This window comes from Rhynchophorus ferrugineus, unplaced genomic scaffold (genome assembly GCF_030347505.1).
Source record: "Rhynchophorus ferrugineus isolate W39M unplaced genomic scaffold, kcgeb_rfMv2 rfM11, whole genome shotgun sequence".
Classification (NCBI taxonomy): domain Eukaryota; kingdom Metazoa; phylum Arthropoda; class Insecta; order Coleoptera; family Curculionidae; genus Rhynchophorus; species Rhynchophorus ferrugineus.
Genome location: NW_027472590.1, coordinates 2,996,557 through 3,019,015, shown reverse-complemented (window position 1 = coordinate 3,019,015; position 22,459 = coordinate 2,996,557). Strand labels below are relative to the sequence as shown.

The following is a 22,459-nucleotide window of genomic DNA, read 5'->3' as shown; positions in this document are numbered from 1 at the left end:
CAGATCGTGCGCGTTTCCATTAAATTGTTAGAAAATTTCGCAAAATATTTGTAATATTATATTAATATTTAATAATAGTAGAGTTCTGAAACAATTATGAACAGTATTTTGTTAAATTTTTGGCCACACATTGAACCCTGATGTACCGGTTATAAGGAAACGCTTAAGCTATATATGGAGTTTGGACAAATTGGTACTAGAATCGTCTATTTTAAATATAACAAACAAGATATGATATTTTAACTATTTTTGGCTGCTCTATTAGTATACAATATATTGTTATTTACAAGCAAACTACCAAAAAATCATTAAACTATATATATATATATATATATATATATATATATATATATATATATATATATAAACTACTATGTAAGCATAAATTGGGTACATTTTTGTCAAGGTCGCGGCTAAAACGACAAAGTGAGAACGTTAAAAATCAGTCGAATGAAACTAGTAGAACCAAAAATAGTAACTAAAAGTACACGACTGAAACAGTCGATAGTAAATAGTAACAAAATCAGTCAGACCGAAAATAGCGACTGAAAGCAAACGACTGAAACAGTCACTGATAAAAGTAGTAAAATCAGTCGAACCAAAAATAGCGACTGAAACAGTCGATAGTCAATTACTAAACAGTCGATAGTCGATTTCACTCGATAGTTCCCAACACTAATTTTTAATGAAAATATAAAATACAAATTACAAAATACAGTCAGGTGTTAGGTTATGTAAATAGAATAAAACAGTAGAAGAATATCCTTTCATGAACGATAGATTTTTAAATGTACTATCAGACGAACAGAGAACTTTCGTTGATGAATAAAACCTGATAAAAAACAAAGTTTCTACAAGTCTTGATGGGCACAAACTTGTGATATATTGTGTGACCACATTTTGTATTGTATTATAAGCTTTTAACTTTTATTATTTAGGAAGCTCTAACTGCATTTTTTATGTCATTGTCTCTATTAGCAAATATAATAAAATCATCATCTACTTTATTAGTACTGCCAAGCCTAGGTTTTAGCCTAGGCTCATCTATTGTGAGGTTTTATGTCAATGAACGCATTTTGCAACTAGGGTGGTAACATTTTTAAGAAGTGATTGAAATACTGCCCAATCCTGATGACATAAGATATAATGATATTTCCCATTTTGATTATGTGTTTTACTTCGTTCAACATTATATCTTTTGATTCTGAAAAGGAAGAAATATTAAAATTGATTGTTTTCTGCTTTTGAAGTCCAACATCGGCAGTATGTGCCTTTACTTTAATAGCGCAGATATATAATTGTAATTATACGTACTTGGAAACATTTTCATCACTATTTTATTAATCTTTGAAGGTTAAAACATATATTACTGATATTATGGGTTATACGGCGAATTAAAATCGAGTCTAGCTAAAATAAATGTACTGAAGCAATCGCTATATGACATCGACATATAGAAACACATTCATATTTATTTGCAATCTTTCTGTCAAGTTTTTGCGTAAATCTCTTTGAATAAATCATACACAAGCTGAGTTTTCATCTATAAAATAATTAATAATAAATGGTATCACTCTGTACCAACTATTTTAGTAAATATTCTGGATAAAAATCAGAGTTTCTTGATAAATATAGATATATACGTAAAATACATATTACAAATCCAGTTTCGAGATGTTCCAGAACTTTCAGCGATCCCGGGAAGTTTGTCATCGCGAGGGAGTCGGCAACGTCGCCTTCGGGATCGAATTATTTACTCGCGGGCCGTCTGGGCCTAGACGAGTCGCCTTCCGTCGTCTTCCACCCAGGCTCCGCGTCATTGGCGCGAAAGAAAATATAAATAAGCGGCTTAGAAGAGATACGCGGAGCCAGTTTTAAAAGGGAATCGAGATTAAATGGCAGAAAAAATAAATTCGGCCACGTTGATAATGACAGAGTGGAAAGAATCGTACTGACGCACCGGCGGAGAGAACTTCTCTCACTGGTTCTGACGTTGTTGAATAGCGAACGACGTGGATTTTTTTCAATATCTAGAGACTTACTAGCCGCAGGGTTGGGCAGTATTTGAATTATTTGTAGCGTTGGGAACTATCGACTTTTTTTTCCATTCGTGATGTCATACGAAGATGTACGCATTCTTTTCTGTATACATTGTGAGAGAGGAAAGGACGAAGATAATTGCTTGGAGCAGTTAATTTTAAATGCGGTTATATTTGTCTTGTATCTATATATGTCAGGAAAACTTGTAATTTCTATTTTGTATACAATATTGTCACTAAACATATCATGACATTTAGAGGTTATGTGTTTTATACTTCTTCTTTACGTTTTCTACATTTAGTAACTAATATTTTATGTATAGTCTGTTTAAAGTTATTTTGTACATATGTCATGCAAATTTGTGTGCGCCAACTGTGAGTTTTAGTTCAGTTTGGCTTTGACATACAACAAAATTCTAATCTTAATAAAATAGTTGAACAAAAATGTTATCAAATATAATTTATTTTAACATTATATTACATCTAAATACTATAGTTAATTATACAGCCCCAATTCATAGGTTAGAGTTATAACCTCTTGTCACTATTGCTGTCAAGAATTTTGCATACGTCTGACATATACGTCTTTGCATATTGTCTGAAACGAATTTAGAAATTGCGGTAGGCAATACATTAAACATCTTGATGACGTATGTACAAAAAAAATTTGAATTGACTATAAGTATATTGACTATAAGTATATTGACTATAAGTATATTGTGTATGTCATCTATAAGCAAATAAGTTTGGAGATCTTTTGGTATGATTCCTAAGTTGTTCACAGACTGAATAATGGTTCGAAGTCTGCGCTAGGCAATAGTTCTAGTGTTTATAAACCCTAGTTGATAACAAAAAGGGTCTAAAATATACTTAAAACTTTTAGTCATTGAATATTTTCATTTTTCTTCTCATAGCGAGAAGAAATTATTAAACTTCGAACATCTATATCGAAAGAATCGTACTGACGCACCGGCGGAGAACTTCTCTCACTGGTTCTGACATTGTTGAATAGCGAACGACGTGGATTTTTTCAATATCTAGAGACCTACTAGCCGCAGGGTTGAGCAGTATTTGAATTATTTGTAGCGTTGAGAACTATCGACTTCCATTCGCGATGTCATACGAAGATGTACGCATTCTTTTCTGTATACATTGTGAGAGAGGAAAGGACGAAGATAATTGCTTGGATCAGTTAATTTTATATGTGCTTATATTTTCCAAAGGTAGTATAAGAGAGACAGATATGTACATATTCCTTGTACTTCTATGTACTTGTATGTACTAACTTTAAAAAAGGAAAGGAAAAAATAATGACTGAATACTATTAACGTGCAATTTATAATTTCATTTTCAACGAAGTAGAATTACTTTTATATTTGATTGTTTTGTGTATCTCTAAAAAAAATGGAATTTTTCTATGGAATGGAATAATCCCCCCAAAGGTGTACAATAACCATATATACTAAATAAAAATTACACACATACCTAATCATAGAAAAAAACTCCGTTACCTAATTAAAAATGATTGCATAATAACTACTAAAGCTTTCTTAAATAAAGTAAATGCTTCATTTATTATCGAACGGAAATATATTTTAACAAAAATCGAGAGAGTAATCGAAATATTACAGTTTATTGCCATAAAAACGGTCAATAGTATTTTACTATTTATCATTAGCAATTTTAATCTTTTTACCCTATTATATTAACAATCTTGAAAAATATCGTTTCAAAATGCAGCTATATTAATATACAATATATTATTATTTAAAAGCAAACTACCAAAAAAATCATAAAAGTATATATATTACATATAAATCAATGTAAGCATGCATAGTTTTCGTAAGCAAAATTGCGACCGCTAAATTTGTTAATTTTTAAGATTGGCAACACTGCACATCAATTTCTCAAGTATCTTGTCATTGTCGATGCCATTTTCATTCTAAAATGGTTACTTTCATGAAACTTCTACGCATTAATTGAGTTTATTAGTACGAATGTTAGGATGCTGTGGCCTATCCAGGTTTGTAATTTGAAGCATTTTATTGTTATTGCATCGCAAGTGAAGGAGAGTTTAGCGAGAATAATTGATAAGTGTTTAAACTGTCACTTGAGCTAAATGGAGCCATATTGGTAACATAGTACCATCCCAGTTCAATTACAGAATGCGTTGGTTATCAGAAAGTATCATAACAAATGTGAAGCAGAGAATACAACATCTCGCAAGTCGTATCATCTTTGAATGCTATCCTAATATATAAAAATGGGTTCATACAATATAACACAACTTTCTGCCCATCACTTTTAAACGAACTTATTATTTTTTTAAAGTTTTATTCCTTCCCCATCAAGACGCTATTTTTCTGAAACGACAGTAAAAGGATGCCAGCGTGCGTGTTGATAAGCCAGAACTGCTTATGAGCATTTTGTCTAAACTAGCTTGACATATATGACAGCCATGCGTACTTGCTTACAAAAGTTGTGGTTAGGAAATAATTTTTAATTCATTTTATTTACCCATAAAGGTTGTTAAGGTAATATAATAATTTATTATTTAGTAGAGAAAATTAACAGCAAACATATAGTAAAAAACATGTGTGGACTACGATTTAACCAAAACATTTTTACTAGTACTTTAAACACTTATTATTGCATTATCTGCCGCTAATTTTCTCTGTTAAATAATAAATAATTATATTATCTAAACAAACTTTTGTAAATAGAAAATGAACCTAAAACTTACTTATTAAACACAACTCTCGTGTACAACAAGTGGTTGTGACATCTGTCAAAGTTTAGAATAAATGCGCATGAGCAGTTCTGACCAGTTCAGAGCAGTACATTCATAAATGTAAATTCTTCTTTTACTGATTAATGGGCTAGGCTTATAGTTTCTATTATATATACATAACCTTATTGTATTTTAAATAAAATACTACATTTTTATTTAATATTTCAAATACACGGCCTAAAAATATTTTGTATTTCGTATTTTAAATAAATACCAGATAGTATTTTGTAGTTTCTATTTTAATGAAATCAAAGTATATATTTTGCCTAGTTCTGACTAGCTAATGATGAGTTCTTATTGATTTTAGGGGAAATACCTTATGGGATCCAATTTATGACCGAAAATGAAACTAATTATAAAACAAAAACTACCTATGACCTGGTAACCTCTTAAAGTGCGATACATTTTATCCGAATAATTGGTAATGGGTTTTTAATTAAATTCTCTAGAACCTATACTTCGATATATGAATAAAAAAGCGGTTAAGCGGAATTGTTCAAGAAGAAAAAAATTGAAACAACTATCACTGACCCGGTTTCCGCTTGTGATGTTTTAAATTGCAAGAGATTATATCAGATCAGGTGTGTTTCGTGTCTTGTAGATAAAGTTATGCCCGTTATTTTGAAATACGTCATAAAGAAATGGTTATAAACTGATGCAAAAGTAAGAGATTGAGAGTTGCTTTATAATAATGTGTGTACAACTTTGCTTCCGTGTTTTTTTTTCGTGAAATTTGATGTTTTATTATATATTTATGTATAATGTGGCAACTACACTTTAAATTTCTTTACCAGAGAGTATAAACACTTTCTAATTTATAAGAATAATTAATTTTGTTCTTTATTATTAGTTTTATCATTATTTTAACGTTATCCGTGTTAATTTTAAACCAGCGTTATATAGTAGACTGTGGAAAGAGTAGTCATTTGTTCGTATTCCTTAAAATTAACGTTTATGAAATATTATTAAATAATTTTTGAAATGTACGTAGATTAGAAATAAAAATAAAAGAAACATACTATTAACAAAAATATTTATATATAGCATTATCTGTTAAATCTTAAACTGTCATTATCTATCTAATAGTCTGTGAAAAGTTTGGTCGTTTGTTGTTACTGTTTTACAACATTGTGCTTATTTTGGGTATGCAATGTTCTTAAATTATTTTCCAATTGTCCGAAAATGATTTATATTGTTAACTAAGAAAATATTATGACATATTGAGGTTATGTTTTTTATTTTTCATGTTATATGTATAACCATTAATAAAATAGTCTTTGTGACATATACTGTAGAAATATTGAAATATCATAATTAATTTAATTAATCTTATTTAAACTATAGTTTTTTTTGTACAAATTAGCTGGTTAATAATTATTTACTCTAATACTACATAAAAAAGACGCAATTTGTTTTAATATATACAAATATTCATTGAGAAAATTTAATTGCAATAATTAATTGTTTCATTTTCTGATATATTTAGCAAAATATTTTTGCTAAATATTTGTAATAGCTTTCACAAATATCAGGAATACTTGCAACTTTTATTTTTTATACCATAGTGTATGTATTATAAAATATTATGAAATTTAGAGGTTATGTTTCTTCTTTTTCTTCTACTTACTTTAATAATCCTGTAAGTAATGCTTCATGATATTTAGAGGTTATATTTTTTTCTTCTTCTGTGTTTCAATTGTTTTGATAGCCTTGTATCTATATATGTTAGGAAAACTTGCAATTTTTATTTTGTATAGAATATTGTCACTTAACATATTATGACATTTAGAGGTTATGTGTTTTATACTTCTTCTTTACGTTTTCTACATTTAGCAACTAATATTTTATGTATAGTCTGTTCAAAATTATTTTGTACATATGTCATTCAAATTTGTGTGCGTCAACTGTGAGTTTTAGTTCAGTTTGACTTTGACATACAACAACATTCTAATCTAAATAAAATAGTTGAACAAAAATGTTATCAAATATAATTTATTTTATCATTATATTACATCTAAATACTATAATTATACAGCCCCAATTCATAGGTTAGAGTTATAACCTATTATCACTATTGCTTTCAAGAATTTTGCATACGTCTTAGATATACGTCTTTGCATATTGTCTTAAACGAATTTAGAAATTGCGGTATACATTAAACATCTTGATGACGTATGTACAAAAAAAAATTTGAATTGACTATAAGTGTATTGTGTATGTCATCTATAAGCAGATAAGTTTGGAGATCTTTTGGTATGATTCCCAAGTTGTTCACAGACTGAATAATGGTTCGAAGTCTGCGTTAGGCAATAGTTCTAGTGTTTATAAACCCTAGTTGATAACAAAAAGGGTCTAAAATATACTTAAAACTTTTTGTCAATGAATATTTTCATTTTTCTTCTCTTAGCGAGAAGAAATTATCAAACTTCGAACATCTATATCGGCCGAATGTCGAATATCAGCTTTATGGCGGTAATAAAACAAAACAGAGGCCATAAAAAAACGATAAAATCCAAGCAAGTGTAAAAAAGTCGCCGGCTTTCTTGTATTCAGCGAGTCTTACGCGTTGTTGAACATTTAACTTGGAAAGAATTGAGTATTCTGGCCATGTTACTGACCTAGTTAGGAAGGACGAACGATGAGATATTACAAATTTCGAACGACTGCTTTTTGCTAATACACGAAATTAAAACGAGTTTTTCTTTTATTTCGGGTAATATTAAGTGACACGGTTCTAAATCGAATCAAGAACCAACAGCCAGTTTTTCTTGTTTTTAAAATTAAATTGATTTAGTCGTTATTAGCTGGAATATTAGTACTTTCTATTGTGCAGTGTTGGAGGAAAAATTTTTGCGATTTTTCAATTTTAATATTATCTCTGTTATTTTGAACTGTCCCGTGTACATTATATATCATTCATGGGCTTGACCATTAAAATAACAAGTTATAGGCAAAATTGAGGTAACATTGTTCATCAGGATATTTATTTTCGAGAATATTTCAGTTTTTTGATAACTTTCTTGTCTTTCTTTATTATTGTTTTCAAAATAGGCTATAATTTCTGCAATCAGTGCTTCATTTGAACCAAACCTCTTTTCTTGGAGCATTTTTTTGTTGTATACAAACAAACAATACTGACTGGAGTTTAAAAGTCACAAATTGTAAATTATGTGATTGACTAAAGTTAGTACTACCAACTACTAATAATCGCACCAAAATCTGAAGAAGTAAATCCGATTGAAATTATGGTGGAGATTATAAAATTGCTGACCTAGCCACTACGCATTCTATCATCGACGTTCTCGTTTTCGTTATGGTTGCCGACCACAACTCAGAATATGCAGAAGATGAAGACTGAACCGTGACGTGAGTCGGTATGTTTTTCCGTTGGCTTTTACTGAAAATTAAATCAGTTTTTTTTTACACGAAAACATCGTTGCTACGGAGTTGGGACTTCGTAATCTGGTCATAATGGAGTGGAGAGTGTTTACAACTGCTCTTTTGGTGAAAATATTATGCGAAGAAAGAAAATATTAACATCTGATGATGAAGAGTTCTTTGAAAACGAGTTCTTGCGATGATACTAAATGGAAAAATGTTATTTTACGTAGATGAATGTTAAAACTATCGAATTTAACGGTTATATTAGGCCCAAGAAAAGCATTAATTAAGATCGTCGACCTATGTGTGTTTCCACAACTGTGGAATGTGACTGAACTATAATAAAAAAAAATGGTTGTTCTTTTTATGTTATTGAAGAACCTGGTGTAACAGTGAGTTCCTTTGTTGAAGTTATATGATCTGCTAATGAGACTTACATTTCTTGTTTTTTTTTGCACCGATTTTCTACATTCATTTATCATTATAGTGCTTGATGGAGATTAAATTGTACCTGCTCGATTCTCCATGGCCCCATCCACTTGTTACTAATTCCGTGTAGTCGCATAAGGGTTGTTTGCCTTCATCAAAGTCGATTCGGAAAAAACAGAACGATGCGGGGTCGAGATTAGCTCGTCTAAAGTCGGACGTTAACGGTACCTGTTGGGCAATTTGGACTCGTTAACGTATAGCGGTATCCCCGGGACCTGACAAGCGAAAAAAAGTCGAAGAACGGTTCGCAACTCTTCCACCCTCGATACGCCAGAGGCTCCAGCGGCGTGAGAAAATCGAGTTTGCATCATCGTGCGGATGGTGGTACGTCATTTGCTACCGGTACCGAAAGGGTTCTAGACGGATTGCCAGCTACCTGACGGTTTTTTTTTGTTTTATGTTGTGGGGGTTTCGATTGTGCGACATTTGTGCGTTGGGAACTGGTTAATTCGACCCTCACCTGTTGGAATTAACATTTTGATGGATGATGGCTTGATTGGTTTGGACTTTTGGGATGCATCAAGGAATTGCCTTGGTTAGTTGATTTCAAGCTAAAGTTTTGCCCCATGAGAAACAACTACATCACTCATAATTTTTATGTAAACGAAAACTAATACATGTTAACGAAGCTTATACGGTTTATAAAGAATGTTTTTTAAGAACTTTTCTCCTTTCGCGGGTAGAAATACAATGAATGTGTAATACAAGAACAATGATTGTAGTAGATGAAACAGAGGTAAATTTCTTAGTCTAGTAATTTTTAACATAATAATGGACAGGATAATAGAGTAAGTGCGTAAAGAACATCACGGATATAAGGTGGGAAGACACCACCTCAAAATCATATGATGGTGATGATGTATCACTATTTTTAGATGCAAGTGATGTACTACAGTAGTTACTACAGGTATTTATCTTTTTAGGTTCGGCATCAACTTCAAGACTTCTTCAAGAGATGGCAAACCTTTAGTCAAACAACCCTACAAAAGGTGGAAGGACTGGACTTAGACAAAATTATGGGTGAAACAAGCCTCCAGCTTTTTCAAAAGAATAAGAAGAAGAAGAAGAAGAGAAGAGATGAAGCATTTTACATTGAATCGAATAGTAATATAATACATTTTATACAATTTTTAGTTTTTAAGTTATACAATGAAAAGTTAAATTTGAAAAAACGAATGGAGTTCTGTTTATTTCAAATATCTTAAAATTTTTTTTGATTTACTTTTCTTTCATCCCAAAATACATGCAGCCTGAAGTATTATCCTCTCTCTTTATCCAAGAAATAAAAAATATTGTCTCTTTTTTCATATATGTCGTGAAAATGTGCGATTATTTACCTATTTTCAAAATTTTTGCTGTTTTTGCATTCAAATAATAACGGGTTATGAAATGGCAAGTTTTTTAAGGAGTTTTAGATTGAATAGAATAGTAGTAATACAATTTTCATACAGATTTTAGTTTATAAGTTATACAACGAAAAGTGAATTTTCAAAAAAGTTCATTTCTCTTTTACATATCATTTAAAATATAAATTCTAAAGCGGTTTAATATAGATTTTCGTTTCTTTCGTTTCAAAATACATATGTTATGAAAGTTTAGTCTATCCGAGCGGTGTCGTACTTTTTCTATATGAACATTTGAGATTTTTTGTCATCTTCCATTTTTTTTCTTGCTATAATTTGTGTTTAAATAGCATACGAAAATGAAAATTAAAGGGTTTATAAAGAATTTTACGCCGTATCATATCCTAGTATAATAATGTTTATAAAACCTTACCAATTTTAAAATATACAATAAAAATTATGGTGTAATCTGGATGCATATCTTAAAAATCATAAATTCGAATGCAATATGATCCTTAACAAATAGCAAATGTTGAGTCTTCACCAGTTGCGTGTAAAAAATTGGCGAAAAAAATATAGAAAACCTTTTACTTTTTAAAATTCGAACCGCTTGATCTCAAGAATATAACGGTACCCTTAAAGAAACGGTTATCTGGTACCTGGACATCTGACGCAAAAAAAACAGCTTCGCAACTCTTTCTGGGATGAAGACGATCGTGGGAACAAGAACCCAGGTGCAGGTTACGAGGGAGTTAAGATCGATAATTATCTCGAAGGGTCAATTGATTGTTTATATAGGATTTTAATTCGGTAGTATATTATGTAGCAGATGAAAATCGCAACTGCTATGACTTAATGTATGTCATATAGGAAATGGCAGACAATTTTTAATATAAAATTAAGAAAATAAGTTTTGATGTTAATACAATATTTATAGCTTCTACTAAAGACAACAATATAAATCAATAGCTCGTCTATTTTGACACAGAAGTCTGTAATACTTCCACAAGCACCATCTTAGAGAAGCAGAAGCTTCTACAGCTTGGCCGATTCCCTTGCTCTAACTGGATCCCTTTTACAATTACTATAGCAATGGTAAACAATTGCTTGAGACATATGTAAATTGTTTGTTGGCATTTTATAAACACATAATGTTCTGCTTCTCGTAACTTAAGATCGCCACCGCAACAATTCTATGTCTGGATAACGTCGCGTACCTACGTCTCCACTTCGACCGACGGTTCGGTTGGCATGCTCAAATCCAGAAAGGTTCGTGAATAGCAATCCTGCTATATTCTCTGGTCTGCCCTTCTAGCAGACTTCCCATCTCCATCAAATGTTTATTTTACAAGTTTATCTAATGTCTACTTTAAGTGTGTTACCGCACATAACCCGGTCCCACTTGTCACTCTAGGGCAAGTCTCCGCCACCACGTATGCGTCATGCATTCCACAGGATGGTTTTAGACCAGAAGAAAAAAAATCTGCTTTTTGTGAATCCTTCCATTCCACCAATCCATTCCAAAATCCTTTCTAAACAGTAAGTTTGTTTATGACGAATTAACTACATTTTTTAATATGATTTTTTTCTTTAATAATTTGTTCAAACGCATATAATAATTGTCATAGGAAATACTTATTGCCCACTACTGAAAAATTCACAATATCTTTGCGATACTTGATCTGTGAACAGTATATATCTATGTATGACTCCTTAATTCCACCGCAGTCGCTGCAGACTACCCTGTTAACTGAACTACAACCGTTAAATATAGCTGATGCTTTGCGTCCAATTACGCGCAGAGTAGGATGTCCTTGAACTCTAAAAGTGTCCGCATCTAATTACAGTTTATTTAAACCATAACACGGTCTATTACCGTCTGCTGGAATAACGCACAGGGACGGATGGTTTTACAAATCTGTTTAGCCCAAAAAAAAACATGTATATACGCGGAGGGGCTGACAACTGTTTCGAACATTGACTAAATAATGTTTGCGTTCATTGAATATGTAATAGTAAAATATTTTTATTGAATTTATAGAGATATTCATTACATTTTGATCTATATTAAAATTTTAAAACTTTTCAATGTGTTTGTTTAAGTGTAATTGGGGTAAAATTGAGCATTGATATATCTTCATAAAAATTTTAAAAAACGCAATTTGTAGGACAGTTTTGAAGCTTATCTAGCACATTATCCTATCTGTTACAAGTAAAGTTGGTAAATCTCCTAATTATCAAGTAATGATAACAAAATTTCATTTAGCAAGTGTCTGTAGACACCATATATTACAACTGTACTAATATTTTTGCAGTTGGTGTGCATCTAAAGTTGCCTTATCAATATTAGGTAATAGTAAAGTGGAAATGAAATTGGTTTCCTTAACGAAAATATTTAGGAATACTAATCTTACCAGCCGTATTCTCCAGATGTTGCTCCACTTGATTTTCACCTGTTTCTATCGATTGATCGATTTCTGGGACCTGTACAATAGAAAGATGCAGTTTATCTATCAAAATATTTGATAATTGCTTGGATCAAACCAATTTGGTTCGAAAAAAGAAGGGGAGGCGCCATTTTAAATACAGAGACCCATCTTATTCCGTCTCGTACAGGCACTTCCTCGAAAATTGCCCCGACCAACGCCCTTTGTTTATCATACCATGATAAAATCCAAGTTTATTCACATCGTTATTTTACGCAAGAAGCGAACGCCGCGAGTCGAAAGCGTCCTGACGGGGTCTGGTGCAGGTGGGTGGGGGAGGAAATGCCGCCGTCGCCCCAGACCTTGACCCCGGCATCTAGGAGACAAGTGTCTTGAAAGGGTGAACACCAGGGTTGGGATAAGACCGACGGGTATGGCTTGATAATTCGTCGAAATTTTTTTATTGGTGACCGGCTTAAATGAGTTTTTTCGTTGGTGATGGTGGTAGGTAGCGATAAGATATCAACATAAGCAAAGTTTGGAAGATAATATCACCAGATTAAGCATCAAAATTTACATATGTCTTAATATTTTCAGTCATGTATCTTTGTTTAAACCAAAGTTATAAGAAAAGTTCGACAATCCAAGTCAAAAAATGCCATTATTTCTGACTATATATATTTGGAAGATGTGTAAAATAAGTTAAGTTTAATTAGTTTAATATTTCATCAATATTGTAGTGAACAAAACGAAAATATCGTCAGTTTCGTCATAACTAAATATTTTTTGAAACAACGATCAAAATAACAATTTCAAATATTTCAATTTTTAATATTTTGGTAGAACAATCTTTGAACTCATAATAATTTCAAGGAAAATAATATCAGCATACAATTAAGTAAAAATTTTTACATATATACTGATATTTTCAGCGATGTATCTTCATTTACATAAAAGTTACTAGAAACAGTTTGAAAATGGCAAAAAAATGTCCTGAGTGTATATGCATGTATATAAGTGTATATGGAAAATGTAAACAAATTTTAGCGATCCAAATCAGTAGAAACACTCGTAATTTATTAATACTTTAGCAAAGACAGAAAAAAAAATCATCAGTTTTGTCTTAAGAATAACCATTTTAGTTGGTAGTGTTTTGATTTAACAATATTTTCAGCTTGATTTTGGCGTTAAATATTTTTCTTTTTTAAAAGGTTTTAAAAGGTTCAAAAATTTTTTTTTTTGTTTTATTTAACTAAAAAAATCATATAGATATAAAAGAAGACTGACTATAAAGCCCCTATTGACGGTTCCTGGATAACGATGCTATTAGTACGTCTCTGTCTGGTCTAGGAGAACTTAATTCCTTTCTTGGGAATAAAGAATCGCACAAAAGAGGTCATGGGAGCGATGTATATCTGTTCGAAATAATGTTATAATAAAAAGTTTGAAAATTGCCAAAAATTACCATTAAGTAGTTATGTAAATGTCAATATTTTAACAATACTGGTTCTTATCATAATGTTAGCTAAAAAATTGTAAACTGATGTTCCAACATCGAAGCTCCGATGAGTAAAAATGAGAAGAAGATTTGATGTTATTTAAAGTAGTTATGTAAGAAGTTAAAGAAACTTGACAAACAAATTTAAAACTTATGGTTGTCTGATTAGCATTAAAGTCCACAACGATTTTTTCCTTAATTATTCTGTGATCTCATTTATCACTTTTTCTGTTTAAATTCAAAGAAAAGTATGTCGAAAGGTCTCTAGTGCTTTTGGGACATTTCTGTACAGAGAGTCTCACAGTGAATGAAACGATTCCGGGATAACTGCATCTATTGCAATATAGCCCAACCTTACAAGAAAAATGATCTTTGAACACCAAGACACAGGATAAAATAATTTTTAATAGTTCCTGTTCATGCAGCATAGTTTGAATGGCCTGATCCTCCATTTCTATACAAATGTATTTCAAAATGCGTCCATATTTACATCATTTTAACAAAGTTCTGAATAAAAACAATATCCTTTAAAATTAATTCACTATTCCTAAATTATTTCGTTTTTTTTTTCGTTAAATATTTCATATTAAAAACAACCAATATTAGTTGATAGTTTTTTGATATAACAATGGTTTTGGCGTTGATTATTTCTCTTTTGTAAAGGTTTCCATTATCCCGCCGTGCTGTCAAAAATATGTTTTTTATTTGACGAAAAAAATGATATAGATATAAAAAAAGAGTGACTATAAAGCCCCCATTTACGGTTCCTGGATAACGACGCTATTAGTACGTCTCTGTCTGGTCTCGGAGAAGTTAATTCCTTTCTTGGGCATGAAGGAATCGCACAAGAGAGCCGTCTGAGATGACGGGGGCTGTTGCGTGTGCGTTCGTTCGGTTCCCAGGCCTCTCGTAGGGCCGCCTGGAGGATGAAAATAACCTGCTCCGCCGTCTGTAACCCTTTCGAGCGTGTTTTTTTTTTCGGGTACCTACACGTCGAATAGACGCAGATAACGTAGGAGAAAAAAGAAAGGAAATTTATCGCGACTGTGTTTTTTTTCTTTTCTTCTCGGTCTCTGGGTGGATGACTCTTTTTTTTTTATTATTCGGGTTTATCGTGTCGCTTAGAAGATGAAAGGGGTGATAACATTTTTGATATAATGTGAAAGATTCGTCGTTTGTAGTGGGATATCAAGTTTCGTGTTGGAATTTTATTCAATTTTCGATTTAAAAAAAAATACAGATGACTGCCAGATGATCCTGCTGAGGCATCGATATTTTTTGTGATTATAATTGTAAACGCAACAGTGGAAAATTCGACAAGAAATAACCATTCCAGTCACGCCAGTAACCAGGTTGGGTAGGACCGGATATCTTCTGGTTTGATGACAGACCACCTCGAGAGGACAGATATTTAGATTTCGTTAAATAACCATCCTGCATCATTAGACAGGAGAGGGTGAAAATTCCATTTGTCACTCTAACTGAAGTTGACAAAGAAATAGAAAATAATATTAGCGCAAAAAGGACTTTTTTCTTTGACCTTGTTACCGAGAAAATATTAAAGGAACTCTAAGGAAGCACTAATTAAGATCATCAACCTAACAATTGCTTCGTTCAGACTGCATTATGTCCCACAAGCATACCGGCCAACATCACTATTGCTAACAATGTCCAAATTATTTGAAAAACTTCTATTGAAAGGGGTATAACCAATCATTGAGGAAACATATCTTATTCCAGAGTACCAATTTGGATTTAGGAAATAACACTCCATGATTGATCAGGTTCACATTATATATAATATATTTTTAGATGCTGCTCAAGATTACGATAAAGTTTGGCATGAGGGTTTAAAATATACATTTAAAATACCTGGCTATAACCAATATTCAAAAATCTCATACATATAACAGGTTAATTAAAAAGTACCCGGCCTGACACATAGATGGCGCTACTAGAATTAAATCCATATGTTTTTTAGTTAGCCCCAATACTCAAAAGATACAAATTCGACAGCTGTCAGATCATTAGTTTGTGAATTTTGAGTGAAGCACTTTTTGTTATTGTGAAAAAAATGGATAAAAAGGAATTTCGCGTGTTGATAAAATATTACTTTTTGATGGAGAAAATACAGTTGAAGCAAACACTACCCCAGGAAAATCAACCATCAACGATTGGTATGCTAAGTTTAGACGTGGTGAAATGATGAGCACCGAAGACGGTGAACGCATTGGACGCCCAAAAGAGGTTGATACCGACGAAAACATTGAATTGAAATTGAATGAAATAGCAGACACTCATCTGATATCAACTGAATGTGTACATCATATCATTCATGAATATTTGGGTATGAAAAAGCTCTGTGCAAAGTAGGTGCCGCGCGAGCTTACTTTGATCAAAAACAACGACGAGTTGAGCAGTGTATTTTATTCTGAAGTCTAATCAACAGTCATCCGAGTGGACTGCACAAAATGAACCCGCTCCAAAGCGTGGAAAAACGCAACAGGCGGCTGGTAAGGTTATGGCGTCTGTAGTTTGGGATGTTCATAGAATAATTTTCATTGACTACCTTGAAAACGGAAGGACCATCAACAGGGACTATTACATAGCGTTATTGGACTGTTTGAAGGACGAAATCGCTGATAAACGGTCGCATTTGAAGAAAAAGAAAGTGCTGTATCGCCAAGACAATGCACCGTGTCAAAAATCCACGAATTGGGCTTCGACTTGCTTCCTTATCCACCGTATTCTCCAGATTTCCTGTTGTCAGATCTCAAAAGAATGGTCGATGGGAAGAAATTTTCGTCGAATGAAGAGGTGAAAGACGAGAATAAGCATCTTCTTGTTTAATTCCAAAATATCTTTCTAATAAAAAAATATTTTAAAACTTGTACTTATTGTTGTAGTCGACAGATTTTGTTTTGAAATCGAATGGAGCTTTTTTGGGTATAATTTCCATGTTTATTATTTGTTTACTCTACTTCCTTAACAGTAGTTTTTTACCACCTTTGAAAGAGAGATTTAAACAGTAGGTACTTTCATTGCTTCATTTATTTTTAATGAATAGATATTCATAAATAATTATAAATATATTGTATCCTTTTGAGAATGGTGCAAAGTTAAATAGAGACACGCCCTTCTCTAAAAGCTAAATTATACGTCCGAATTATATTTTTCGTATTTTGATAAATAATAAATTGATGGAAGGCAAATTTAAAATCGTTCAGTCCACTAAAACCTTTTCCTCTGGCGATAATGAGACATAGTCGCTTTAATAATTCACCAGCTCGTTCAAGAATAGAACAATTATGTTTGACGTCATGTTTGATGTCATAGCAAACACCACATCATCAGTCTGATTTGTTATTATTATCGAAATGAATGGTTTCCCACTAAAGTGTTTCTTTTTTTGGGCGAGGTAATTTTTTGTTCATGATTTATTTACGAAACTAAATATAGGAAAACAGATTTTGGCTAATAGAATATTTGAATGCAAAATAAACTGTAAATTAATGTTAATGAATTTACAATAAATATTGTAAGTTATGTATCGACTTAATTTTAATACAATTAATTTAATATATATATATATATATATATATATATATATATATATATATATATATATATATATATGTTCTTTATTGAAAATATTTTTGTATATTACTTTTGTACACTGTATATTAGTATGGACAGTGTAACTAAAATATCTCAAAAAATAAAAAATTCGTCAAAAAAACACCGTGTTTATGCGAAACACGTGACGAATCAAGCTCAATCTTGGTGATTCAGAGATCAAATATACGAAATGTATAAAACAGTAAGTAGTTTTTTCAATCGAAACATAATTTAATACAATTATTTCAGAGAAAACTGTTAGTCTGGGTATTATCCACAAAGATCCAAAAGATATACAGCTATTTGAAAGATGTAGTACATCCGTTCATACATTGTTGGATAATATTGGATTTAAGTGGTGTAAAGATAAACCACGAAGGGATTTAATGGAACTTCCAGAGATTGCTTTTAAAAGAATACAATTTTTAAAAACATATAACAAAATCAAGGAAGAGTTATATGAATTTATATATTTAAAAGAGACATGAATATTTCAGAATGGTACATTGGGTTGCCCATGGCAAGATGATAATAAATATAGTGTAAAGACAACAAAGGTTCATGGAAAAAGGTAAACGTTGGAATAACTATCGATTAGGTTTAATTAGTCATAACATAGTACATCAATGCATTATGCAAAGTTTGGATTTATGGAAAGAGGCACTGTCGAAAATAACACCTTCGATTTGTATAATCTCGATCAGTCACATTGAAAAAGAAATTGACAAATGGTAGAATTTTGAGCCAGTTTTTAATAGATTGGAAATAAACAGCTTGGTTATTAACTTGACTAGTATTTCTGAAAGTGACTGTGATTGAATAAAACTGTATGAATGTTGGTTTATGATTCAATGCTGACGATTACCAAGGCAGGGTGATGAAAAAGGAAACCACTAAAGGTCAGTATACAATTAATATACTTTAATTGTAGAGAATTATATTATAGTGTGAAAGCTTTATGAGCATGCGTGTTATTCTTCACAATATACATGAACGTTTGATTAATATTTATAAGTAGAGAAATAAAACTAACTCTTCCGCAAATATGGCAAAAGCATTAAGGAGAATGCAGTGATTAAATGCAGTTTTATCATGAAAGATGTATACAGATAATAACAGGACAAACTAAAAAGAAATATAGTAATATCATAATGACTTTACAAGGATACATTGCATCGAAAGAAACAAGAACTAAGCGTAAAACATAAATATGCCCTCTAATGAAAGTAAAGTACATTACTCAGATATACAATCGTTAATTAAGTGCATAATTGTAATGTAAAATTAATTGTTTAAAAAATAAATCGCTCATTCCAGTTTAACTTGCAGAAAGTCATTCAAGTGAGTCCAAGACAAACTTGTGGAAGCTTAAGAACTTATGAACATATATTGAGATCGTATTAATTGCTCGCTTCATCATTGGCCAGCTGTTGAGTTTGATTCGATTGTTTAATAGTCGTACTTCCGATTTTAATCATAAAGAACGGCTTGGATAGACAAACAAGTTTGAAGGCGTCAATTGAGAGACAGAGAGTGGTGAATTCATAGTTGAAATTTTTCTTTGATGGTTTTAAACAATCAAAAAGGAATGAAAATATCTACAGCAACAATTTGCTAAAGTGTTGTGACATATTATCACAAGAATCAGTTATATAGAGTTCGTTATATAGACTCCGTCCTTTCCTCTCTCGTAATTTATACAGGAAAGGGTTCGTACATCTTCATCTGACATCTCGAATTGAACAAAACAGCCTAACCGTGCACTCGACATGCTAGTTTTTTGAATATCGGCTGTTTCGACTGTTTTGCGACTAGCGACCGTTTCGACTGTTTTCAGTCGATAGTTCCCAACGCTATTTATAACTGTTTGTACCCAGTACAAGTACGAATCGTTCGAATATCCAGCTTATTCGCTAGATTTAGTACCGTCTGATAACATTTTAAAACTAGTAAACGAAGAAACGATACAATATTAGTTCGAACTAACGAAGCACATTTGTACCTTTAAATAAATGTGTCTACGAAGGGAAACAATAAAAGTACACGTCCTGTAGGGTGTGTGTGTTTGTTAATTTGGACAATTCCGATAGATAAGCAATTGACGTCGTAATGGATTGAAGGCTTCGCTCCGTTCTACTTCGGGCGTCTAACCAATTTATTTGCGGCCAGTTTGTTTGTACCTATAGGACGTTTTTTCATGTGGCACATCGTTAATAATTAATCCGTAATGCGCATTGGCTTTTTCACGAAAATGATGGTAATTCACAATCGATAACGGGCCAGGAAAACTTGCCATTAGACGGGGATTGGACCGTGTGTACAGAAACGCGCTTGCCATTATGGTTTCCAAGCAGTGGCGTCCAGATATCCCACCAAGAGCGGTGTTAAAGTCATTAAAGCCATTAGCCAAACACACAATAAGCTAGATGACAAGGCAATAAAAATCACACTTGATTGAATTGCGATTTGATTGATACTTGTTGAAGGTCTACTAGTGAACAGCAGCGAATGTTAAGTAAGACCAATTAAAAGTCTATTTTCTTCTGCCTGGTTGGCATTCGAATCTTTTAAAAATACATACCGTCTTCCTTCTTTTTTGCAGAAATTACTATTATTCCAATACTTAGTAGCTTTTTTATAAAGTATGTTTTCAAAAATAGTCATCTAGCCTATTACTTAATCATTGTTGATGAATTATGAAAATTAATTAACGACAAAAAAAAACACATAATTCATAACTTGAATGAGGCCATTTGTATTCTAATTTAGGCAGAAATGACGAGAAAGTCGAAATGTCCGACGGAGTCGAGCGCAGAGACAGAAACATTTGGTGTTTCTTGCGTAATACTCGTCATCAGGGTTTCACCGTTTGGCGCGTGTCAGCTATTTACACTTTTTTTCGAATGTTTTATGCAGATTAGTTGTCTAATAAACAACAGCTTTAGATATTGTGCTAATTATGACAATATAAGTTCAATGTCCTTTTTATTTTGTATAACGGCATCCATCATACAAGCAGCTGAGCAGATTAGACTCAAGATAGAACAATTGTATCTGTTAGTCGGAGGATACTCTCAACTTGATAAAAGATCAAAGAAATTTCAATACCAGTTTATCATAAAACCGACTAGTAATCTAATATTTCCAAAATAAAGCTCTTCGGCTAATTACCAATGCTTGTCCCTAGGTAACCAACGAAAAACTGTAAATATCAATATATCGATATTTTTTCGGCATCCCTACTACGAAGCTATCCAAGAATCCAATCAGAAATTACAATATGATCACGGAATAGTACCGCAAAAGTCTTACGGGTGGGAGATTTGCTTTGCTTTAGTCGTTAATCTTAAAACTTCAGTGATCTGGACATCACTCTATGAAGATTGTGTTCTTTCTTCGAAATTCGTTAATTTATTTCCTAATTCGTTCATATATCTAGATATTTTTAATATTTCGATTCACACTTTTGCTTGTTGCTGATTGGGTGGAGATAGACTGATATCATCAGTAGTTTCTTGGCTATAAAGTTCTATTTTATTTTAATTGATATTCCTGATTTGGTTCCTCAAACTTTGAGAATTTAACTATTCTTACATTGACATATGACAACTGTGTCGGCCAACGGTGCGACGCATCAGATTTTATTCTGTCTCATATTAACTAGTGTAACTAGTCTAAAAGGGATTTTTCGTTTATCTAAACTGAGTTTGGCATACTTATTATTTTGTCTATTTTCCATATAAACCATACTAAGACGTATGCTTAGTTAATAACGTCCCCGGCTTCACACATAGATGGCGCTACTAGAATTAAATCCATATGTTTTTAGTTAGCCCTAACCCTCAAAGAAGCCTGTATACATTTGTCAGCTGTCGGATCATTAGTTTGTGAATTATAGCATTTTGAGTGAAGCAATATTTGTTATTGTGAAAAAAATTGATAAAAAGGAATTTCGTGTGTTGATAAAATATTGCTTTTTTAAGAGAAAAAATATAGTTGAAGCAAAAACTTGGCTTGATGCCGAGTTTTCGTCGAATCAAGAGGTAATCGCCGAAACTGAGGCCTATTTTGAGCTAAAGGACAAATCGTATTACAAAAATGGTACCGAAAAGTTGGAGGGTCGCTATAATTAGTGTATCACCCTTGAAGGGAATTATGCTGAATAAAAAAAAATAACTTTGCCAAAAAAAAGTGTTTTACTATGGTAGGCCGGGGAGTTTTCAATTGACCTGTTATTACCGACCTTAACCAGGAAATACTACGCCTCTGTGTCATGTTTCGTGCAAACTGATAGATGTTCTCTTTTTTTTTAATGGACAAGTTCGATTGTCGGGAAATTTTTATTTTATTCCATGTCGGCCGCGCAATTACCGCGTATAGATTTTTATATCGCGGCCCTAGCGAAAATCTATAAACATTAGCGGTTAAAAATAATAAAGGACACCGGCATACCGGCGGCCCTTTATTAATTTCTCTATCAGCTTCGTTTCCGCCATAGCCATCGTGGAAAAACGATCGGGAAACTAATAAAACATTAACGCAGCGGCGCTAAGTAGTTCGAACCCGCGGACTTATACGTAGACCGGAGTTTTTTCGATGACCGTTATTTAAATAATCATTAGATCATTTCGGCACTTTATTAAAACATAATTGATATTGCTTATAAATTTATCAGGAATATTAACATATAGTCCGTTCAATAAAATAGTGAAGTCACTTTATATAAACTGATGACGTCAAAAAGACGCAATGTTGCCGCACTAAGTCTGAGTTTTAGTTCATTTTGACTCAGACATAACAAAATTCTCATCTAAATAAATTAATGGAACACAAATGTTATCGAATGTAATTTATCTTTACATTTTTGTAGAGTT

At 32.2% G+C, this 22,459-nt stretch overlaps 1 long non-coding RNA gene across 2 annotated transcripts in view; it reads right to left on the bottom strand.

The window, feature by feature from the left end:
* Positions 1 to 22,459, bottom strand: part of LOC143205055 (uncharacterized) — a 217,514-nt gene that overhangs the window by 32,322 nt on the left and 162,733 nt on the right. The window contains exon 4 of one of the 2 annotated variants that reach the window (XR_013007730.1): positions 12,458 to 12,527. The exons of the other annotated variant lie outside the window; for it this stretch is intronic. This is a non-coding gene — a long non-coding RNA (uncharacterized LOC143205055). The remainder of the gene's footprint in view (positions 1 to 12,457; positions 12,528 to 22,459) is intronic. 2 annotated transcript variants of the gene reach the window in all.